General features: G+C 42.7%; 1 long non-coding RNA gene across 2 annotated transcripts in view; it reads left to right on the forward strand.

Annotated features, from left to right (window-relative positions):
- The window catches only part of LOC125640199 (uncharacterized), a 590,047-nt gene that overhangs the window by 198,885 nt on the left and 368,124 nt on the right, over window positions 1–23,038 (forward strand). Inside the window, exons 2-3 of one of the 2 annotated variants that reach the window (XR_012669364.1) lie at window positions 8,133–8,249; window positions 19,967–20,069. This is a non-coding gene — a long non-coding RNA (uncharacterized LOC125640199). The remainder of the gene's footprint in view (window positions 1–8,132; window positions 8,250–19,966; window positions 20,070–23,038) is intronic. The other variant, XR_007357743.2, reaches the window with a different exon arrangement.

Here is a 23,038-nt window from a genome sequence, read left to right on the forward strand (position 1 = left end):
ACAATTTCCGAGGTGTTCCCTGGTGAGACTCTTAATACAGCCTCGTGGTCCGCTAAGGCGGGTAGACAGGGTGCGGACTACCGACGGGGCGTCTGACAGGCTGGGGTTATTAAATTCATTTCACGCCTTGGGGTGGAGGGGGATGGCAGGGAAAAAATTGTCACTCCTAATGGGTCGTGGCTAGAAAGTGCAAAGACTGCTCCCTGGGGGGAATCTGCGAAAGGCGGAAAGGAAATAACCCCAGGGGCGGCATTAGCATTGCAGGAGAAGGGGACTTGGGCAGGGACAGGGGTGGGGGCAGGGGCAGGGGTAAGGCTCTGGGGTTCAGGAGGCAAGCAGCTAAAGGAAAGTGCCTCCTGAGCAGAGTCAAGGGTTAAGGGGTAAGGGAGGGGGCTCCCAATAATGCTAGGCACTGGCTCCATGGTGGTCTTAGCGGCCATGGCATCAGGTGGTGGACCACCTTCTGCAGGGTGCTCGCCCGGGAAGGCAATTGGGGGAGGAAGCATGGGGAAAGGGAGGCTGGGGTAAGGTTGCCCAGCTCGAGGCCAGCCGGCAGCAGATCATCCCCTCCCTGGGTGACCGGGGTCAAATCTAGGGCCTCAATCTCCGCATACACGGGGGAGAGGCCAGCTCCTGCCACCCTGGGGGCCTCTCCTCTAGGGCCCGACTCAACGGTCGCCTCGGGGTCCACAGGGGTTCGGGTGGTATCCAGGCAGAAGGGGCGTCCTCAGAAGTCTCGGAGGGGAGGGTCTCCCATGGAGGGGGGATTCTGCCCTCCAATGCCAGTCCGTCTTCCCCTCCTGACACCAGCGGATGGATCTCACTCGTGGCCGTGGCGGGAGGCTCGATATCAGTGCCTCCTTTCCTGGTCTTCCGGGGGACTTCCGCCTTGGATGGATGCAGCGGAGCTCGAGCCTTCCGCTTGCCTCGCTTCCCCTGGACTAGGGTCCAGCCCTCCTTAGCATCATCTAGGGGTTGGTTAACAGGGGTCATGTCGGGGGGCGGAGGCAATGGTTCAGGGGTTCGGGGGGGTAGCGGTGAGGCAGCATGAGGGGCGGGGGTTTCTCCTTGCGGCGGGCCCTCTCCTATACCCGGTAATATCCTTACCACACCCTCCTCCATGGGCTCTGTTGGATTGGTACTAGCAAGGATGGAACTCCCTTGCTCGCCCGGGCGTTGAAGGGAAGGTATCTCTTGGGCCCGGATGGGAGCAGCGATGGGTCGAGTAGGAGGAGGGTTGGTTTCAGGTGCCGGGCAGCCAGGGGCGTCGGCAGCGATGGGGCCGATGTCCTGCCGGGTCTCGGGGGTTTTGGGTGCCCCTCCCCCCTGGGCCAAAGGGCAGTCTCTGCGGACGTGCCCCGCTGAGCGGCAGAGGTAGCACCGGGCCTCTCCGGTGGAGTAAAAGACCCGATAGCGGGCTCCGTGGTAGGGGACTAAAAAAGACCCCTCGAGCGCCTCTTCGTCACGCGCCCCTGCCGGCGGTAGAAGCTGCACTTGCCGGCGGAACGAAAAAACGTAACGGAGGGTGGGGTCCTTGCAGCCCAACAGGAGAGGGCTGATGACAGAGACAAGTTTCCCCAGAGTGGAGAGAGCGGGTAACAGGGCAGCATTGGGTAAGAAGGGAGGAACGGAGGTGAGGACGAGGCGAACGCTCAGGTCTTCCAACGGTTCTAGGGGGACAAACACCCCCCCCCCCACCGTCAGGCCCCTCTCCACCGCCTCCTGGGTGGCAGCCTCCGAAGCTAAGAAAAAAAACGACCTTCCCATACATCTTGGAGGCCGCCACAATAGCCGTGGGTCCTACCACCTTCGCCAACGCCTGCACGTATGTCTCCACATGGGGCGAGGCGGGCACCAGGAGGCAACGGACACCGTGCCTCCTGATCAAGGCGGGGAAAGGGCCCCGGCCGCTGGTGATGGTGGCGGAGGTGGGGGGGGCGAGATGACGAGGCGGCAGGCAGGGGGGAGCCCGTTGCCGCCCGGGCATACGTCCTGGGGGCTGGGGGAGGAACAATCGCAGAGCTGGTGGAGGGAAATGCAGGGAGGGGCGCCACGGTTGATGATGAGGCCACAGTGGTGGGGGCAGCCCCTGACATGGAGGGCTTACTGGTTTTAGCGGGGCCCTTTCCTTTCATCCCACCCTGGCCCTTCCGGCCAACCGGGGGGGGGTTTCCTAGAATCTGGGGGGGCGGTGGGTGCAGCAGCAGCAGCGATCACCCCGGTGCCTCCTGCTGCTGGTGCCCCAGCGGGGGGAGGTGGCAAGTATCTTAACAATAGTGGTGGTGGGGGGACCTTGCGGGTTGGGCAGGGGTGGTGGTGGGGGAGGGACAACTAATTTTGTTGAAGCAGCCTCGCCCCTCTCATTCCCCGCCATTGTGAGCAGGGAGAGACAGGGAGACACCGGAAGGAGAAGGGGGGAGGGGGAAAGGAAAGTAACCACTCCTCCCTGCTAGACTGCAGATGGTGGGGGGGGAATGCCGAGGGGGTTGGACTGGGGGGGGGAAACAAAATCAGGGTCCAATAATAGGGGCAAGCTGTGGGATAAGCAATCCGGGGGGGGGGTGCAGACCCACACACGTTTGTCCAAAGAGTCTCGGTTGGTCGGCTGTTATGTCTGGTCCAAAAGGCAAAGTTCAAAGCAAACAGCTGGATCCAAAGGGAGATGGCAGGTTGCCAGCAGGGACAGACGGTGGGGGGGCCGTGACAGTTGTAGTAGCGATGGGGGGATAGGGACACCGATGGATCGGGGGTCGGGGTCTCCACGCCACATCCCCTGTGCCGCCACAAACGCAAGTAACCACAGTCAAACTTCCCCCCACAAGAGTATAATTCAGAAAGGTACTCAGTCTTACGGCCCCCTTCATGATGATTTATAGCTCTCCTGGATTATTTCTCCTGTCTTCTGAAATCTTCTTCTCTAGCTGTGTTGGCTGTGTTCCAAGGCTTTCGGCATGCTGAGAATGTTGTAAAGTCCAAGGTGCCAGCAAAACGGCTGGGTCTGGGGGTTTCCGCTCCCCCCTCCGGACAGCAAAATTGGCAATCTTCCCCCCCCTCCTCCGGGGGCTCAGCTGAGGCAAATAGCTGCGCCCGAAACAGGCTGGGGGGGCGGGTGCTGGCGGCGAGCTGAGGGCCGACCAGCACGTAGATGGAAAAAAAACCCAAAAAAACAAAACAAAACAAAACAAAAAAAGCGTCTGGCCCGGTCGGGGGGGACTAAGGCAGGTTCAAAAAGAAAGAAAAATCCAGGCCAGGGGGCTTTAGGAAAGAATAGAAAGCAGATAGCTGAGGAGGAAGCAAAGGACGTTCCGTTTCCCAACAGGGACGGTTCCAGAACAATGAGGAACTTTCTGGAAACAATTAAGGCAGACAGGCTGTCATAAATATAAAGGGAAGGGTAATCACCTTTAAAATCCCTCCTGGCCAGAGGAAAAATCCTTTCACCTGTAAAGGGTTAAGAAGCTAAAGGTAACCTTACTGGCACCTGACCAAAATGACCAATGAGGAGACAAGACACTTTCAAAAGCTGAGAGGAGGGAGAAAAACAAAGGGTCTGTGTCTGTCTGTGTGATGCTTTTGCCAGTGACAGAACAGGAATGGAGTCTTAGAACTTTTAGTAAGTAATCTAGCTAGGTATGTGTTAGATTATGATTTCTTTAAATGGCTGAGAAAAGAGTTGTGCTGAATAGAATGACTATTCCTGTCTGTGTGTCTTTTTTGTAACTTAAGGTTTTGCCTAGAGGGATTCTCTATGTTTTGAATCTAATTACCCTGTAAGATATTTACCATCCTGATTTTACAGAGGTGATTCTTTTTTACTTCTATTAAAAGTCTTCTTGTAAGAAAACTGAATGCTTTTTCATTGTTCTAAGATCCAAGGGTTTGGGTCTGTAGTCACCTATGCAAATTGGTGAGGATTTTTATCAAATCTTCCCCAGGAAGTGGGGTGCAAGGGTTGGGAGGATTCTGGGGGGAAAGATGTTTCCAAACAATGTTTTCTCAGGAACCCAGATAAAGTTTGGTGGTGGCATTGGAAGTCCAAGGGCAAAGGGTAAAATAAAACCTCTCCAGCGCATCATGAAAGATTTACAACCTATCCTGAAAAATGATCCCTCACTCTCACAGATCTTGGGAGACAGACCAGTCCTCGCTTACAGAGTGTGTGTATAGATATATATAGATAAAGATAGATCTTCTTTCTATATGTTCCATTCTATGCATCCGATGAAGTGGGCTGTAGCCCACAAAAGCTTATGCTCTAAAAAAAATGTGTTAGTCTCTAAGGTGCCACAAGTACTCCTGTTCTTTTTGAGGATACAGACTAACACAGCTGCTACTCTGAAACCTGTATTTTTTATGAATATCATATATTCCTCAGTGTATCTGTGTGTGATATTACCCTGCCAGAATGCACAATTAGATCAAAAGGGATTTTGAAAAGAAACCTGGCATGAAAGGTAAAATAATGGCCTAGAGAAAGATCATTCCTAATACAAACAGCCAGGTTTGTAGCCATGGAGAGGGACTCCTGGGCCCCCCAAACCAAGTGACAGGGCTGTTACTAAGGCTGAGAACATGCAGATCAGAAGACCCTAACTAGTGAAAGGACCTGGCCTATAGAGAGGGTTGGCATCAGTGTGCCATAGGGCTGACATATGGACAGACTGATTGTCATGTCTACCTATTAGCTTGGGAGAAAGCTTGGGTAAGACAATAAGTATGGACATTGTCTTTATTTTTAAATCCATTTCTCTCAGCATTGTGTATGGTTTGGCAAAATACATGTAACCCTTCTGCTAGATGGTGTTGGCAACAACAAAGGATAAGGTTCAATACCTAGGGGTTCCTCTTAAAATTGCAAAACAAACCCAGCATAAGCTCCTATCCAGAAATTTTGGAAAAGTAAACACCACCCCAGGCACGTCTACGAGGCAATACTTCCCCACTTGGGAATCTGGGTATCAGAAAATAAAACTTTTATTAAGGGGAGAGGGAGCACAGCAATACTTGGGAAAAAACACAGCGCCAATGACTCAGAAGTATGCAAATTGTAAGTAAAATACCCACCCCCAAAGTATCTGGGGCAGTAGATCTTTGCCTTCGTTTCTAATCTTATGTTGCAAAAGTCCAGTGGATGAATGTTCCTTCAACACATCACTTCCCTTTTCATCTGCTGCAACTTGACTCATGGTTTGTTGTCTGAGGTCAGCAAAGCCTCAGAGTCCAGGGGTGCATTCAGGTGGTTCATTCCAGTCCTTTGGTCGAATCTGGACCTACAGCACCAAGAACACCTAACCCAGCTATTAGGAGTGACAGTTCTAGGAATTGCTGCGGAGGAGGGTGCTTCTGCTGCTGCGTCTCTCACCATGCTGCCTTTAGCTGCAATGCCTTGTTGTGAGCTTCCACTACCTAGCCCAGTTCTCAGTGATTTCGCTGAGTAATTGGGACTTCACTGCTGCGGCCTCCTTTATGCTGTGTGTAATGGGAACACTGTCCCCATGCCAGTCTAAAGGCTCAGTCCTTATACCAGCTTATCAGTGATTTCAGCTCCGCTGAGTCAAATTAGCTCTGTCTTTAAATACTGGAGGGAGCAGGCCAAATGGCATATAGGACACTTAAAGTCCTCACCACCAGATAGCAACATCTTTCCCCACCTCCCTCTGATTTTAAATTGATTTACTTCGCTACCCTATGCTTAGTAAGTGAGGTTAAATTTAGGCCGACCCCTCAATTGGAGCATATGAAATACAGTTCATCTGCCCTTTAGTCATACAAAAAGAATAACATTTTGTTATCCCTGCATCCAAGACTTCAGTGAAGTTTAACCCGAAGCAGCCAAAACTGATACTTTTGGCAAAGTAGATATGCCTTGTTATCTAATATTAAATATTTCTAGAAGGTTTTGTATTTATGCTAAAATGTATAGCTATGCACTAGACTCCCAGCATGCCTTGTACTCATGCTAAGCTTTATAATGGAAAATTATGAGGAGGTAAAACCTTTTGTTCTTTGTAGATGTAGAATCTGTCAAACACAAGATGTATGTTTTGTTGAGACTTGACAAATATCAACAGTGTTCTAGGTATGGTTGGTACAGTATGCTGGGGATGGTATGTACAGATGATGATACAAAGGTACCTTGAAAAATAGGAATGAAACTAGATAAGGGGAGTGAAGTCTGTAATACAGAGACTATTGTGAATTTTCTGATGATCATAAACAAGAGGGATGTAAATATGAGCAGAAGTGAGCTCATACTTTGGAACAGAGTGAAGATGTAACTTCTGCAAGCCTGTTCTCCAGACCAGTAAAGCATCAGTCTGTTTTTGTTGACTTGTCTGTGTTTAATTAACAGAATGAGCAGAGTTTTCTGATGTCTCTTTAATTGATCATTTAAACTGAGCCACTAATGGTAAATTGATCACCTTGGTAAAGGAGGTGTGTCTGTGCAAATATGGTCTGCTCCAGAGGTCTTTTCTCCCAGTTCATGAATAGGTGGCAGGAGAGAGCTCACTCAGACCATTGGCCTATATAAATACTGCTTCTGTGTCACTGCATACTATTACTGACCCAAATGGAAACACTTGCAGTGCCAAGTTTATTGGGCTTGCTCAGTGGCACAGTTGGCAGCAAGGTGGTGTACCCCAGAGACCCAATTGAAAAGTGACTGGCTCATGGGATCCCACCCCAAAGAGGAATGGAGGCAAAGGCCTGCCACTTGAAAGGGGTATACTCAAGGGACTGGAAAATGATCTCAGGAGGGGCAGCCTACCCCAGGGACAGTGACACATCTTATCTTCTGGTGCCTCTTTGGTGGCCTACATGAAATAGGTTGGTGGTCTTGTGGTACAATTTTCAGGGTGGATCACACAAATGAGTGCCCATAGGTACTAAAAATATGTTTTCTCCAGTCTCTGTGCTCCGTTAGCTAAGGAATCAAAGGCTTACGCTACGTCCAGTATGCCATAACCCTTTCTTTCTGCAAAACCAGTTTTTGGCAGACATGTCGGCGACTTCTCTTTTGGGCTTGCCTCTTTTGTTGTTTCTCCTCTGGGGTGCCTCTCCATATTGTCTCTGATTCTCTTCTCACATACACACCAGTTTTCAACTGGTGTGTGTGTAACTCCATTGACTCCACTGGAGCTACTTTTGTCGCTCTACTGGTTAAGATAGTTCTACCAGTTCCTAATGGACACGTATCCACTTCATAACTACTTCCTCCTATTTGGCAGTGATTAGTCCCCTTGCTGATGAGCACAGAGACTAATAATGAAATGGCTGTGGAGAATGAATTACATTCCAGTAGCTCTTAGTATGTATTTATGCATGGGTTTTTTAAATTTTGAAACTGAAGGTATAGTAATGGCCTCCCTACTGTGTAGTAAGATAAAACAGAGGAGGAAGGAATTGCAAATAGAAGTTGAGGAGAGAAAAAAAAGGAAGAGATTGTTTTAAGGTCAACCTCCCTGGGTTCCTACAGAGTTGCTAATGTGTTAGAGAGTCAGTGTCAGTCACAGTAATATAGAGGTTATTTGTTTTGCTGCCTAGCAGAGACATTAGGAACTTTTTTCTTGCAAAAGGGTCAAAGTAAGGAAGACAGCACAAACACGGAATGTGTGATGAGAAGACAGATGGTCACAGAATTGAGAACGGACTTGGGAAGCTGAGAGGTGTTTTTTGTTTTGTTTTTAAGGATTTTAAAGCAGTGGATTTTTTCCCCTAGAAGTCACAGATAATGGAACGTTTAAAAGGGCTAGAAGCGTCTGGATGGGAAACGAGATATAAAAGTGACTCAGAAAAAGGAGAAATTGTGTTTAAACTGGGGTGATAAATGTAGTAGTGATGTTTGACAAGTAGTAATAAAGATAGTAATTAAAAATTTACTTGTGGGGTTCTGAGAAGTAGTATGTTTCATTTTTGTATAAAAATTCTTTATCATCAAATGTCATGGAATGTAACTACAATTAATTCACATTTTTTAGCAACATTTATGTAAAGTCACTCAGTTACCAAGGTGAAGTGCCAACCTTTTAGGGCTCAGAAAGACCTCCAGTTCCCCTATGTCCACAAATCATACTGGTTGGAAGAATAACTGATGGTACTAACACCCTAAGTTCTACTTCTGTTGTTGGCAGGCTGCAACTCCTCCAATAATTTGCAATTGCCGCTTTCTGCCGTAAGGATAGCCCTCTAAGTGGAAAAAGTATGGGCAGACAGGAGCAACCCTCATGGACAGCTGAGCTTTTTCAGAGGTAAGTGCTGAAGATACTCAACAAGGGGGTTATTTTTCTCTTTGGCTCAATAAACCGATGCAATCATTTTAATCAGCCCCAATGTTTTTTTTTTTAAATTAAGAAATGCAATAAACACTGAAATTATTTATTAGGTTACATATTTGCAATAATCACACAATGACCAGTTCTCCCTTTCTCCCTTTATTCATCTTTTAAAAGTTCTTTAATTATTAATGGCACTGTTCTGGTGAATTTAGTAAATACTTTATTTTTTCTGTCTGAAGAAAGTTCAGTAAACATTCTATTTTCCGAGATAACTTATAGTTACGAATTGAATGATTGTTTAAAATCGATGTTAATATATATTTTATTATTCTTATTCTGCTTTCCCATAATTACAAAGCTGCTTTAAGAAAACAGAGAACATACTAATGAAAGTATATCTTCAGGCAATAATAAGCTTTCTCTGTGTATGTTCCAATTTATATGAAATCGATTGCATGCTACCACTGGAAACTGAAGTCTTGTATTAATCAGCTGAACATATAGTACTGAATACACTCTTAAATATACCTTTAATTTGATCATTGCTTCACCAGGCCCTGATTCTGCAAACAGATCCATCATTGTGGATCTGGATAAAGTTCCTTTGACTTAAATGGGACTTAACACATGCATATGGCTACTCACCTATGCATTTGTCTGCAGGATTGGGGGCCCAGGTTCTTGCGGGTTGGCATTTGCTTCTGTGCCATGTATATCCTGCCCACTATTCCCTTCTTGTATTGAACTGAAGCTGTGTGTACTTTATTCAAATATGGTACATCACACAATTGAAGCAAAATGGGAAAGAGCCCAAAAAACTGGAGTCAGATGGTGTCATAAATATAAAGGGAAGGGTAAACCCCTTTAAAATCCCTCCTGGCCAGAGGAAAAATCCTCTCACCTGTAAAGGGTTAAGAAGCTAGGATAACCTCGCTGGCACCTGACCAAAATGACCAATGAGGAGACAAGACACTTTCAACAGCTGGGGGGAGGGAAAAACAAAGGGTCTGTCTGTGTGATGCTTTTGTTGGGGACAGAACAGGAATGGAGTCTTAGAATTTAGTATGTAATCTAGCTAGATATGCGTTAGATTATGATTTCTTTAAATGGCTGAGAAATTAAGCTGTGCTGAATAGAATGGATATTCCTGTCTGTGTGTCTTTTTGTAACTTAAGGTTTTGCCTAGAGGGATTCTCTATGTTTTGAATCTAATTACCCTGTAAGGTATTTACCATCCTGATTTTACAGAGGTGATTCTTTTTATTGTTACTTCTTTTTTACTGTTTCTTCTATTAAAATTCTTCTTGTAAGACTTGAATGCTTTTTTTTTTTTCATTGTTCTTAAGATCCAAGGGTTTGGGTCTGTGGTGACCTATGCAAATTGGTGAGGATTTTTACCAAACCTTCCCCAGAAAGTGGGGTGCAAGGGTTGGGAGGATTTTGGGGGGAAAGACATTTCCAAACAATGCTTCCCTAATAAAATAAACCCAGATAAACATTTGGTGGTGGCAGTGGAAGTCCAAAGGCAAAGGGTAAAATAGTTTGTACCTTGGGGAAGTTTTAACCTAAGCTGGTAAAAGTAAGCGTAGGAGGTTTTCATGCAGGTCCCCACATTTGTACCCTAGAGTTCAGAGTTGGGAAGGAACCTTGACAGATGGTGATATGCTGAATGTGAACAAAGCATTTTATAAGAGGTAGAGGGTGGGAGACTAGAAAATGGTTTACATCCCACTTGTATGCAGCATAGTCTACCCAGATATCTATCACCCATCAGAGCTACTAGGGACCTGAACATCAGCTGGAGCAAATCAGCCTAGATATATTAAAGTTATTTGAGCTGCACCAATTTACACCAGATGAGAATCTGGCCATAATTTTTCTGCTCAGATACTGTTCGCTTCCTTTTATTACTCCAGGGAAAAAAAGTAGGATGCAGTCAGGCAGAAGTAGTTTGTTCAATCTCTTAAAATGAAGTAATTGTACAAAGAATGTTGAACACTCCAGAAAGTTCAACAGATACATTTGTCTGAGTAAACAAACTATCCCGAACACATCCCCATGAGTTACAGTTCTGCAGTCAGTGCACTAGTGTAAAACAAGACTCCAAAGGAGTCACTCCTAAACTAACTTAAGTAATACAGTTCAAAAATTGAAACAAACTGAGTGTTACAAGCTGTAGTTATTAAATGTGGTAGGGTAGAGTTGGGTAGTTGTGGAAGATTTTGTTAGTGTAGGGAACTAAGAGCTCAAGGAGCAGAAATTGGCTAGATTTTTTCATTCAGAAAGGAGGTTGAGGACTAGAGAGAATAGAGGAATCTCTTGAGCTGGGAGTTAAGAGAACTGGGGAGTTAGACACTGGGAAACTTTTAAATCATAGGAGCAACCTGAATGAAAGATCCATGGTTGACTTAGGTCGGAGGATGGGTGAAGAGAAGGAGGCATCATTAACATAAACTAGATGTTTTAGTAATAGAATAAAGTGTTTTTTGAAGACTGGAGGGAGAGCAGGGGGAATTAAGGATTGAGGACGACAGGAACTGGCAAATGAAAGAGGGAAATTTTATATTGGGTTGTATTCTGAAGTGCACAGGAAACTATAAAGTTTACTAAAGTTGGGTGTGACATTTTCCCATTTTAGAATGCAGATAAGAGAGAAGATGCTATTTTTTGATACAATAAATTTTGAAGAGTTGGGAATAAAGGAAATTAAGGTTAGAGATGAAATCATTAGCAAAGTTCAGATAGCTGGTAAACATTTGAAGGGAATGTTTTGGGTAGTATAATAAGCAGATTTATAGACATGGTAAGTGTAGGAGGCAAAAGAGTATTTGGGGTGAAGGCCAACACCTAATTTCTAGATGGTAGATGTGACTGTACAATTTGAGTCAAAGAGGGATAATGAGGTGTTGGAGTTTTGTTTGAGGGCATGTGATAAACATAATTTCTGTAGTGCTAAAACATTCTAGAAGTGATATCACACATCACTATGTGAACTCCCTAGGCTGTCTTTATGAGAAGGATTTACAGGCTGTATTCACTCTGAAAATGGGCACCAAGAGCATCAAAGTTGAGGCATTCTGTGAATCCTGAATGTGTGAGACACTGTAAAACATAAAGAAATGCCCAGTGGCAGAGTTTGTAAACTAAAAGGAGAAACACACAGACAAGCAAAGAGTAGGGGGAAAGGGAATTACATGCAAGTAAAGTGGTCACAGGTATAATTGGCAGTGTCTTGATAAATTTTTAAAATTAGGTATATTAATTAGATAATTGAGTGGTAAAAGGGACATCCAATCTTTCCATTATTAGTTAGCTAATTTTTCGCATTTATCACAAGAAGTGAGTCTTCAGAAGGCATTTGTATATGGAGTGCATAGTGTCCTTAGGGATCATGGAAGATCTTATCTTTGAAGAAGTTGGCAATATCGAACAGAAATTTGGACAAAGAATGCTGAAGGTGGTTGCAAATAGGTGATGGGGGTTGTGGGTATGGGAGTGAATGAGTGAACAGGTAATAATGCTTGATAAGGAAGGTGACAAAAGTGAAGGAGAGAAAAAAATTGTAGTGGAGTCCAAGTGGGAATCTCGGCAGATGCATTTACTGGCACAGAAGCTGTAGCGGAGGATTCATAGGTTGGATGAGCCTGTTTAAGGATTAGTAGGATGGGCTTTGAGGTGGAAAAGAATAGCAAAAGAGCTGAGGGTGGAGTGAAGAGATTCTGTAACTGAGTCAAAGGAGGAAATGAGAGTAGTAGGGAGGTAGTGGTCAAGAAAATGAGGTGATGGGCAGGGAGGAGAAAGTTGGGTAATGAAAAAATCAGAGATAAAGTAGCATTTGGCAAAGTCAGGGTTGAGCAAGTGGTCTTTTTATGAGCCAGAGAGCTGGTCTGGGATGAAAGTCAAACTAGTGGGCTAGGATGAGGGGTTGGGTTCATGTTTTCCACATGCACAGGTATGTTGTGGGTAGGCTAAGGGCTCAGCTGGGAAGTTAGAGATTGAGATTACCAATGATGAGAGTAAGACTAAGAGGAAGAGAGAGGCAGCTGGAGAGAAATTGGGTGAGACAGTAGGTCACCGCTACATGGAGAGGGATCGGAGCTGTGGATCTGATGGAGTGCAATGGAAAGGAAGTTGTGATAGAACCAGGAACTGGAGGTTGAACAGAGCAGAAATCAAGAAGGAGCTGAAACAACGAATGGTGCATACTTTTGTGTATTCTCCACAGATATGTCATATAAAAAGTTAAATTCAGCAAGAAGATGTTTAAGGGATGGCAGGGGAATGAAGAATGGGATAGTAAGGGCTGGGGGAAAGATGACGTGTTCAGGAGTACACAGTTTGGGCGGATATATCCCTTATGGATGAATTTATTAAAGGGTGAACTCTATATCCTAGTGTAGAGTATAGGAAAGAAATTGGTAAAGTACAGGTGGGAGTTAGTAAGGAACTCATGAAATTACAGAACTACTACCAGTTGTATGTATCCTATCACTGAAATCAGCCTCTATACCAGATGACTGGAACATAGCTAATGTAATGCCAATTTTTAAAGACTGCTCCAGAGGAGAACCTGGCAATTACAGGCCAGTAAAGCCTTGCTTCAGTACTGGGCACAGTGGTAAAAACAAGCATGTGGATAAGGGTGATCCAGTTGATAATGATATACTTGCATTTTCAGAAAGCCTTTGTCAAGATCCTTCACCAAAGGCTCTTAAGGGAAAAAAAAAGTAATTATGGAATAAGAAGGAAGGTCCTCTCATGGATCAGTAACTGGTTGAAAGATAGGAAACCAAGGCTACAAATTAATAGCCAGTTTTCACATTGGGGAAAGCTGAACAGTGGGGTCCCCCAAGAATCTATACTGGGAACTATGCTGTTCAACATACTCATTAATCTGGGGTGAACAGTGAAGTGGCAAAGTTTGCAGGTGATACAAAATTATTCAAGATAGTTAAGTCCAAAACAGACTGAGACATTACAAAGGGATCTCATAAAACTGGGTGACTAGGCAACAACATGGCACATGAATTCAATGTTGATAAATGCAAAGTAAAACATATAGGAAAAATAATACTAGCTATACATATACAATGTTGGGTTCTAAATTATCTGTTACCACTCAAGAAAGAGATCTTGGAGTCACCATGTATACTTCTCTGAAAACTTCCACTCAGTGTGTGGCAGTGGCCAAAAAGGCCTACAGTAAGTTAAGAACTTTTATGAAAGGTATAGAGAATAAGGCAGAAATATCATAATGCCTCTATTTAAATCCCTGGTACTCCCACACCTTGAATACTGCATCCAGTTTTGTTCACCCCATCTCAGAAGATAGTGGAACTGGAAAAGCTTCAGAGAAGTGCAACAAGGATGATCAAGGGTATGGAATGGCTTCCATATTAGGAGAGACTAAAAAGACTAAGGCTGTTCAGCTTAGAAAAGAGATGATTAAAGACTATGAAAGAGGTCTATAAAATCATGAATGATGTGGAAAAACTGAGAAGAGATGTATTTACCCTTTCACACAATACAAAAACCAGAGGTTACCATTATAGGCAACCGGTTTAATACAAACAAGTAGTACTCTTTCCATACTGCCCAACTAACCTGTGGAACTCATTGCCAGGGGATGTTGTGTTGGCCAAAAGTATAAATGGGCTCCAAAAAGTACTAAATAAGTTCACGAAGGATATGCTGATCAAAGGCTATTAGCTGAGATCGTCCGGAATGCAACCCCATACTCAGCATGACCCTAAATCTGACTAGCAGATGTCAGGAATGGAAGACAGGGTTGGATTGCTCTATAATTGCCCTGTTCTCTACACTCCCCCTTAATTTCTGGTATGGGCCAATGTCAGAGACAGGATACTGGGGAAGTTGGGTCATGGTCTGACTCAGTATGGCAGCTTTTATATTCTGATGCACTTTCTACATCAACCTGCATATTGTTGACTTTAACTGTGTCATCGTGTATTCATATTCAAATATACTGAAGAAGCTTACAGCAGCAGAAACCAAATGCTCTACTTATAGTTTCTGTGATCCTTTATTTCCTGAGCCATTTGCCAAGTAAGGAAAAGGTCCTTTCCCCACCCTTACCCAATGATGTCAGCCTTCACCACAACATATTTTTGCACCCATTTATGGAAATTTCATCTAATCACATTTCCCTAGTTTGCTTATGAGAATATCATGTGGAACTGTGTAAAATGCCTTGCTAAAATCTTGGAATATCACGTCTACAGCTTTCCCCTATTCACTTGGCTAGTAGCCCTGTCAAAGAAGAAAATTAGGTTGGTTTGGTATGACTTGTTCTTGACAAATCCATGTTGGCTATTATGTAGCACTCTATTATCCTCTAGGGGCTTTCACAAGAGCCACAAGAAAGGTTGAAGAATTAGAAAACTTAACTTATAGTGATAGACACAGGGAGCTCAATCCATTTAGCTGAACAAAGAAAAGGTTAAGGGGTGACTTGATTACAATCTACAAGTACCTATGTGGGGAACAAATATCTAATAATGGGCTTTTCAATCCATCAGAGAAAGTTATTACACAATCCAATAGATGGAAGTTGAAGTTAGAAAAATTAAGACTGGAAATAAGGTGTAGATTTAATTAACCATTGGAACAGTTTACCAAGGTTCATGGTGGATTCTCCAGCACAGACCATTTTTAAATCGAGACTGGTTGTTTTTCTAAAAGATCTGCTCTAGGAATAATTTTGGGGAAGTTCTATTGCCCGTGTTAGACAAGAAGTAAGATTAGATTATTACAATGGTCCCTTCTGGCCTTGGACTCTATGAATCTATTAAATTAGTTGTTTAATACGTTTTTCCAGTATCTTTCCAGGTATTGAAGTTAGATTGGCTTGGTGTATGGTTCCCTGGGGCCTCTGTTTCTCTTTTTAAAGAGAAGTACTATGTTTGTTTTTTTCCAGTCCTCTGTGACCTCACCTGTCATCCAAGAATTCCCAAAAAGAATTGCTAATGGTTCTGAGATTGCTCCAGCTAGTTCCTTAAGTACTCTTGGGTTAATTTCATCAGACCCTGCTAAGCTGAATATATCTCACTTACCTAAATATTCTTTAACATGTTCTTTGCCTGTTTTGGCTTGCATTCCTTCTCCCTTGTTTCGAATATTAATTGTGTTAAGTATCTAGTCACAATTCACTCTTCATGCCTATTTTGCTTCAGTCTTCACTAAACAACTGAGCCTTCTTGATATTGTCCATTATTAGCACTTCTGCACTAAGTAGAGGACCTATGCTTTCCCTCATCTTCTCTTGAGCCTAATGGATTAAATGGCCATTGAGTCAAAACACTCCACTGTTTTGTGAGGCATTATTTATTATGTGAATTGATTTAGTTCCTTCATGCCTTTCTCCATTTTGGGGAATAGCAGGGTATGCTGTTCTTACTTCCTTTCATTTTTTTATATAGTGCATTTACAGTTAGGCCCTCTACATAGGAAGCCCCATTATCTAAAAATATCTTTAAATTGTTGTAGCACTTATGTGCCAGATACTTTCCATGCTCAGAGGAAGACCCAGCCCCTGCTCCAAATGAACAGTTTAAGAATTCAAATTATTTTCTTGTGATTTTTTTTTCTCCAAGTTACAGCTCTCATAGACACTTTTCTTTGGTACCAATTACTGTCTGACGCTGACTCATTGTTACTCATGGCTACCATTTCAAGAAGATAATTTCTCACCATCTCCATTGCAGAAGTCCATAGGAGGGTTGTAGTAGGAGTGCCATCTAAATTCAAGAATTGATGCTTCTAAGATGGAGAGATGCAAAAAGTGAAAGTGAGACCAAAATCACACTTTGCTTTGGCAGAAATCTCCCATTTGTAGCATTACACTTTCCTTAGCATTTAGCCTTTTCTTTTACAAATGACAGCTGGGTTGCCAGAGCTTGAAGCCTGCATACTCTCTCAACTTGTTTTCTCTGGAGCAACTCACACTTTTTATTTCATTCAACTCTTTAATGTAATTTAGGATCTCTACATTTCCTTCAGAAAAATCACATTAGCATAGCCATCAGACCACAGTAGATCATGTAGAAATGTTAGGCCAGATTTTTCAAAGGCGCTGTCAAGGTTCCTCCCCCACTCTGAACTCTAGGGTACAGATGTGGGGACCAGCATGAAAAACCTCCTAAGCTTATCTTTACCAGCTTAGGTCAAAACTTCCCCAAGGTACAAAATATTCCACCCGTTGTCCTTGGACTGGCCGCTACCACCACCAAACTAATACTGGTTACTGGGGAAGAGCTGTTTGGACGCGTCCTTCCCCCCCCAAAATACTTCCCAAAACCTTGCACCCCACTTCCTGGACAAGGTTTGGTAAAAAGCCTCACCAATTTGCCTAGGTGACTACAGACCCAGACCCTTGGATCTTAAGAACAATGAACAATCCTCCCAACACTTGCACCCCCCCTTTCCTGGGAAATGTTGGATAAAAAGCCTCACCAATTTGCATAGGTGACCACAGACCCAAACCCTTGGATCTGAGAACAATGAAAAAGCATTCAGTTTCTTACAAGAAGACTTTTAATAAAAATAGAAGTAAATAGAAATGAAGAAATCCCCCCTGTAAAATCAGGATGTTAGATATCTTACAGGGTAATTAGATTCAAAAACATAGAGAACCCCTCTAGACAAAACCTTAAGTTACAAAAAAGATACACAGACAGAAATAGTTATTCTATTCAGCACAATTCTTTTCTCAGCCATTTAAAGAAATCATAATCTAACACATACCTAGCTAGATTACTTACTAAAAGTTCTAAGACTCCATTCTTGGTCTATCCCCGGCAAAGACCCAGCATACAGACAGACACAGACCCTTTGTTTCTCTCCCTCCTCCCAGCTTTTGAAAGTATCTTGTCTCCTCATTGGTCATTTTGGTCAGGTGCCAGCGAGGTTACCTTTAGCTTCTTAACCCTTTACAGGTAAGAGGAGCGTTCCCCTGGCCAGGAGGGATTTCAAAGGGGTTTACCCTTCCCTTTATATTTATGACAGGTGCAAATGGCAGTTGGACACTCAACTCCTGTGGGGTTTCACTGGGAGCGGGACACCTCGTTGACCTCTGGGCCATTGAAAAATCTCCCCCACTGCCCTACAGAGTCTTAAGGTATCTCTTTGCCTATTGACACCTAATTGTGTTGACCGGATAACTTGTTCAATATTATTAAGATACTTTCACTTCTAGGAAGCAACTCCACCCAAGCAGACGAGGAGATTTATAGGAGAGCATGGCCACACAGCCCTTGCTGGTGTGTGAATTCACAGAAAACATAGTCATGAAATTTAGCTTCTAGAGAATCAGAAGATGGAGTAAATACATACATGTTATACCACAACAGTGGTTTATCAGGGAAGGGTATTACTGAGAGTGAGAAAAAGCTGATTTGGGGATTTTTTTATGTTGTTTTGTCTGAGCAAAGTCCAGCAGACATAGAGCCAAGGGAGTAACACCTCTCTTCTTTAAGGATACTTCAGAGTAAGACCATTCTGTGAGGGAAAATGAGGCTTGAGGCCTTAGCCTTTATCTAGTCATACAAACCTTGTTAATGTGATGTTTGCCTCTAGTTATACAGACAAACAAGACTTTTACATAGCCTAGCGATAAAGCCATCAATACATTCCTATAAGTCTCTACTTAATCACACAACAAGCTGTACTTCTAGAATTTTCCTGTGCATTAATATAGTATCTTGCAATATAAGATGGGCAGGATGAATAGAACAAACAGTCCTCCCAAAACCTGCTCTCTCCCTCATTATTGTAAGCATTAGAAAGAACAAAGTAGCCAGCAGAAATACAGCTACTCTATTGGCCAGCTGTCCATGGTGCTCGGCTACCTTAGGCTTTCCCTAATTATAAATGAACTGTCATATAGGTCACAACACTGTTTAAACCTAGGCGATCATGTCCCCATCTGAGCTTCTCCCACTAAGCTTTTCAGTTGTTAAATGACATTGCGTTCTCATTTGCAATGTTGCTACCAACCACATGGTAGCAAACACATGATCAAGCATTACTTTGAGTCAATAGACTGAGAAAACCGATTGTACGCACGGGAGATCTGTGCGAGCTGGGTGGTGTGGGGGTGAGAAATCCCCCCCCCGCCTCATTCTATACATGCTTCACAGTTATTCTTGAGCTCTACTTCTCTGTGAGAATTTTGCAGGGGGATCTGTGTATTCATGGATTCCCTGCCCCAAACCCCCTCCTGCATGCTAAGACAGAGGGAGTACCTACAGGTCATAGTTGTATGGCATATACAGGGGGTGTGGACTCCTGTGTGGGCTCACTGAATCCAGTTACTTGACATACTGGCTCTGCTGCACTCAGGGTTTTCTATGGTTGTGGTGTGTGGATGAGGGTCTGTATTTGTATAGCCAGGATGGCACTGTGTTTCTGAGTTACTGTGTGAAGTGTGTTCCATTTCCAAAATGAACTGTGCCATACCCATAATATACTATTTAGTAAAACTACTAGGACCTTACTAGATTTGCTTTATGCTAGTTTCATTGAGCCTATATTGAAACTACTGAATGATGTTTTCAAGTGGCATCTTCTAAGAGTGCAATAAAGGGTGACCAATAACGTGGAGAATTTTAATTTGTTTCTTTGTGATGTACAAGATTTTTAAAAAATTGTGGCTGTATCAGGAATATCAAGATTTATCTTCCCTATTTTGCTGAAGAACTCCTTGAAAGATTAGAGAAATAGTGTGGGAGCTGTCTCAGCCCTCAGCTTAAGAGGAGAGGACATTGACTCCTCCACTTAAAAAGCTTTTCTCCTAGAGCTTCAATCCTGTATCTTTGATGACAGACCCCTCTAACCACTTGAAATCCCAATGACTTGAATGCGACACTATGAAAGTTCAGGCATCTGCTTGTATGCATGAAAGTGCTGAAGTAGAGCCTAATTCCCCCCTCCTCCACTCCTGTAGTTTGACTTAAATAGGTGTTAACAGAAAGAAATGAAAAACAAAGATTTCTAAACAGGTAAAATAAAATCCCTTCCCCTCTCAGTTGCTCTGGTTCCAGTATCTTGTCACTTGTGAGGTTGTCATCCCTCTCCTTCTCTATCCCAAGGAAATTAAAACCTGAAACAACTCCATCCCCTCCCCCGCACCTCCTCGGTATTTGTTACATATCACAAAAAGAAAAGGCCACAAACACATTTTTTTTTCTCTTTTGCAAGTAACCTTTACAATAAAATTGATCAAATTATTAAAAATAAAATCCGGGGAACTGTTTTACAATTTAGGAGAGTGAGATATAATTTCTTTTTTTCCCCAGTAATCTGGGGGTTTGTACTGCAGAAAAGGTTTTGCCATGCACCTGCTGCAAATACCACCAAATAGTTGAAGTAAATACAGAGGCAGAAGTTGCACTCCTCATTGCTGACAACAGCACAGCCTGCAATTTAGGAAAATCCCACCTAATTTAGGGCTGGTTGATATTCTGATGCTAGTGTGTGGTTTTCTTTTAAGTAACAATGTTGAGTTCTTGTAGACACAGAGAATAGAGGAAATTAGGGATAGGCAAACACATTCAGGTAGAATAAAAAGGACACCTGAACCTTCATCCAAAGCTCATACTAAACCTGAACTGAACAAAGTCGCATGCCCAAGAAGTTCATTTAACTTTTGGTTCTTGTTTTTCCGTGTACAGATCTCTTTGCACTTCCTGGTTTCAGCCATAACCAGAAGGTGAAGTACTCAATTGAGAGAGAGAGAGTCTGCCATACAAGTAAGAGTGAGTGTCTGATATACAGGTAATCTATATAGTGTACTTAGATTTTCAGACAGCCTTTGACAAGGTCCCCCACCAAAGGCTCTTAAGCAAAGTAAACTGTCATGGAATAAGAGGGAACATCCTTTCATGGATTGGTAACTGGTTAAAAGATAGGAAACAAAGGGTAGGAATAAATGGTCAGGTTTCAAAATGGAGAGCAGTAAATAGTGGTGTCCCCCAATGGGTGTGTACTGGGACCAGTCCCATTTAACATATTCAGAAGTGATCTGGAAAAAGGGGTAAACAGTGAAGTGGCAAAAAATTTTCAGATGATACAAAACTACTCAAGATAGTTAAGTCCCAAGCAGACTGTGAAATGCTACAGAAGGATCTTACAAAACTGGGTGACTGGGAAACAAAATGGCAGATGAAATTCCATGTTGATAAATGCAAAGTAATGCACATTGGAAAACATAATCCCAACTATCCATATAAAATGATGGGGTCTAAATTAGCAGTTACCACTCAAGAAAGAGATCTTGGAGTCATTGTCGATAGTTCTCTGCAAACATCCACTCAATGTGCAGCGGCAGTCAAAAAAGCTAACAGAATGTTGGGAATCATTACGAAAGGGATAGAGAATAAGATAGAAAATATCATATTGCCTCTATATAAATCCATGATACACCTACATCTTGGATATTGCATGCAGATGCAGTCGCCCCAGCTCAAAAAAGATATATTGGAATTGGAAAAGGTTCAGAAAAAGGCAACAAAAATTATTAGGGGTATGGAACGGCTTCCATATGTGGAGTGATTAATAAGACTGAGACTTTTCAGCTTAGAAAAGAGTCGACAAAGGGGGGATATGATTGAGGTCTATAAAATTATGACTGGTGTGGAGAAAGTAAATAAGGAAGTATTATTTCTCCTTTTCATAACACAAGAACTAGGGGTCACCAAATGAAATGAATAGGCAGCAGGTTTAAAACAAACAAAAGGACGTATATTTTCACACAACACACTGTCAACCTGTGGAACTCCTTACTAGAGGATGTTGTGAAGGTCAAGACTATAAGAGGGTTCAAAAAAGAACTAGATAAATTCATGGAGGATAGGTCCATCGATGGTTATTAGCCGGGATGGGCAGGGATGGTGTCCCTAGCCTCTGTTTGCCAGAAGCTGGGAATGAGCAACAAGGTGGATCACTTGATGATTACCTGTTCTGTTCATTCCCTCTGGGGCACTTGGCATTGGCCACTGTCGGAAGACAGGATACTGGGCTAGATGGACCTTTGGTCTTACCCAGTATGGTCCTTCTTATATTCTTATCAAAAGCTTATTCTGGCAAAGCAAGGGGCATACACTTCTGGCTGCTTATCTGAATTGAATCTTCAAACCTTTAGGCATTCACACATCTTGACCCCTATTAATCCCCCCCCACACATAACTTTTTACATATTCACCTCAGCACTATACATGATCCATTTGTGTTCATTTTTACAAACTTTGATGCAATTAGGTATTAGTAAATGAATATTTACTTGCAAAAAGCAAGTTTTAAATTTGCCTTCAGCAAGCATTCACACTAGGAAGTTAACACATCTTCAGTTGCAAGCTGTAAAATAAACAAAGTCTTGATTAAAGGTTGAATAATAAATGCATTTGGGGTAGGCATTCCATGATCAGAAAAAGATGATGAAATTCATCCAGTAAATAATTAATTATGAAATATCTGCTTTGCTTTTATTTAACAGGTTTCTTGGTATATTTTGGTGTAGAATTTGGGCTGCTAAACTCTAGCTTGGCACTAATGGTACCACAGAATGTATGAACTCCCAGGAACTAAACTATTAACATAAAGTAATTTGTCTGAAAATCATAGAGTAACTACCTTAGGGAAGTATTAAAACAAAAAAAGGAAAAGAAAAATTATCTGTAGTTTGAACCTTGATGCCTCTCTGACACACCTTTTGGTTTCACAAAAACTAGAGTCATTTCCAAATGGAGAAAATTGCATTTAAGACAGGAGAAATGAGTCCTGAATGAGAACTGTAAAAACAGGAAATTTTGTCAATTTTGCTTATGTTTCCTACTGTTTAGTAGTTTTCAGCCTGGATGCAAACATGGAACCAATCTAGTCCACAGTTACATCACTGTTGCAGCCCTCAGTGCCCACTGTATAAACTGAATTTGAATGTTGGTTATAGTTTAGATCTCAGCCAAACACCCTTTCAAAGTAATCTTATATTTTTTATACTTTATAGAAATGTGGCTATTGACACTGTATCATTTTTGGAATCTAGAACCATTGCATTGTTTCCTGATTTTGCTGGAGAAATTTTCTCTCAAAATCTTTTTGATATACAAGTAAAAATACTAATGAAAGGCTTTCTAGTTTTGACTGAAAATAGAAAACTTAGATCCTTAACTGGTATAAATCAGCATAGCCTGATTAAAGTCAATTGTCATTGCTCTCAGAGGCATTCAGTTAATACATGGAGCTATATAAAATCTATAGAGAGAAACTCTTGATTGACTAACCTTCAACTGCTGAGTCTAGTTGTACAAAACTACTGTAGTGGAACCTGAAAACAAACAGAAATCAGCTATGTGAACTTTCCAACCTGGATTGTATTTCAAGTAAGCTGCCTTCCTGCCTCTAATGGCATTGAAAGATTTAGTATTTGTTTGTAAGCCTGAGAAACTTGGAAGGTTTTGCTGGGATTGTTCTTAACCCAAGAAAAACATTGCATTTGTTTTGAGTTTATAGGGTGAGTTTGTGGTCCTTTTAAAACAATTGTGAGACAGAGGCCCATTGGTACAAGCTAGCAAAGGGTTCACTGTTCTGTAATGGTGCCTCCTAACAGGCCTGACAAACTCATTACACCTAGCACACCGCTTTCATGGTATTTATCCATAATTGATGTCATATGAGATCTCAAAAGCCTCTCATAATGATACTCATAATATCTGTGAGATGTATGTGCAGATGGTATTTAAGGAATT

Source organism: Caretta caretta, chromosome 7 (genome assembly GCF_965140235.1).
Source record: "Caretta caretta isolate rCarCar2 chromosome 7, rCarCar1.hap1, whole genome shotgun sequence".
Lineage (NCBI taxonomy): Eukaryota > Metazoa > Chordata > Testudines > Cheloniidae > Caretta > Caretta caretta.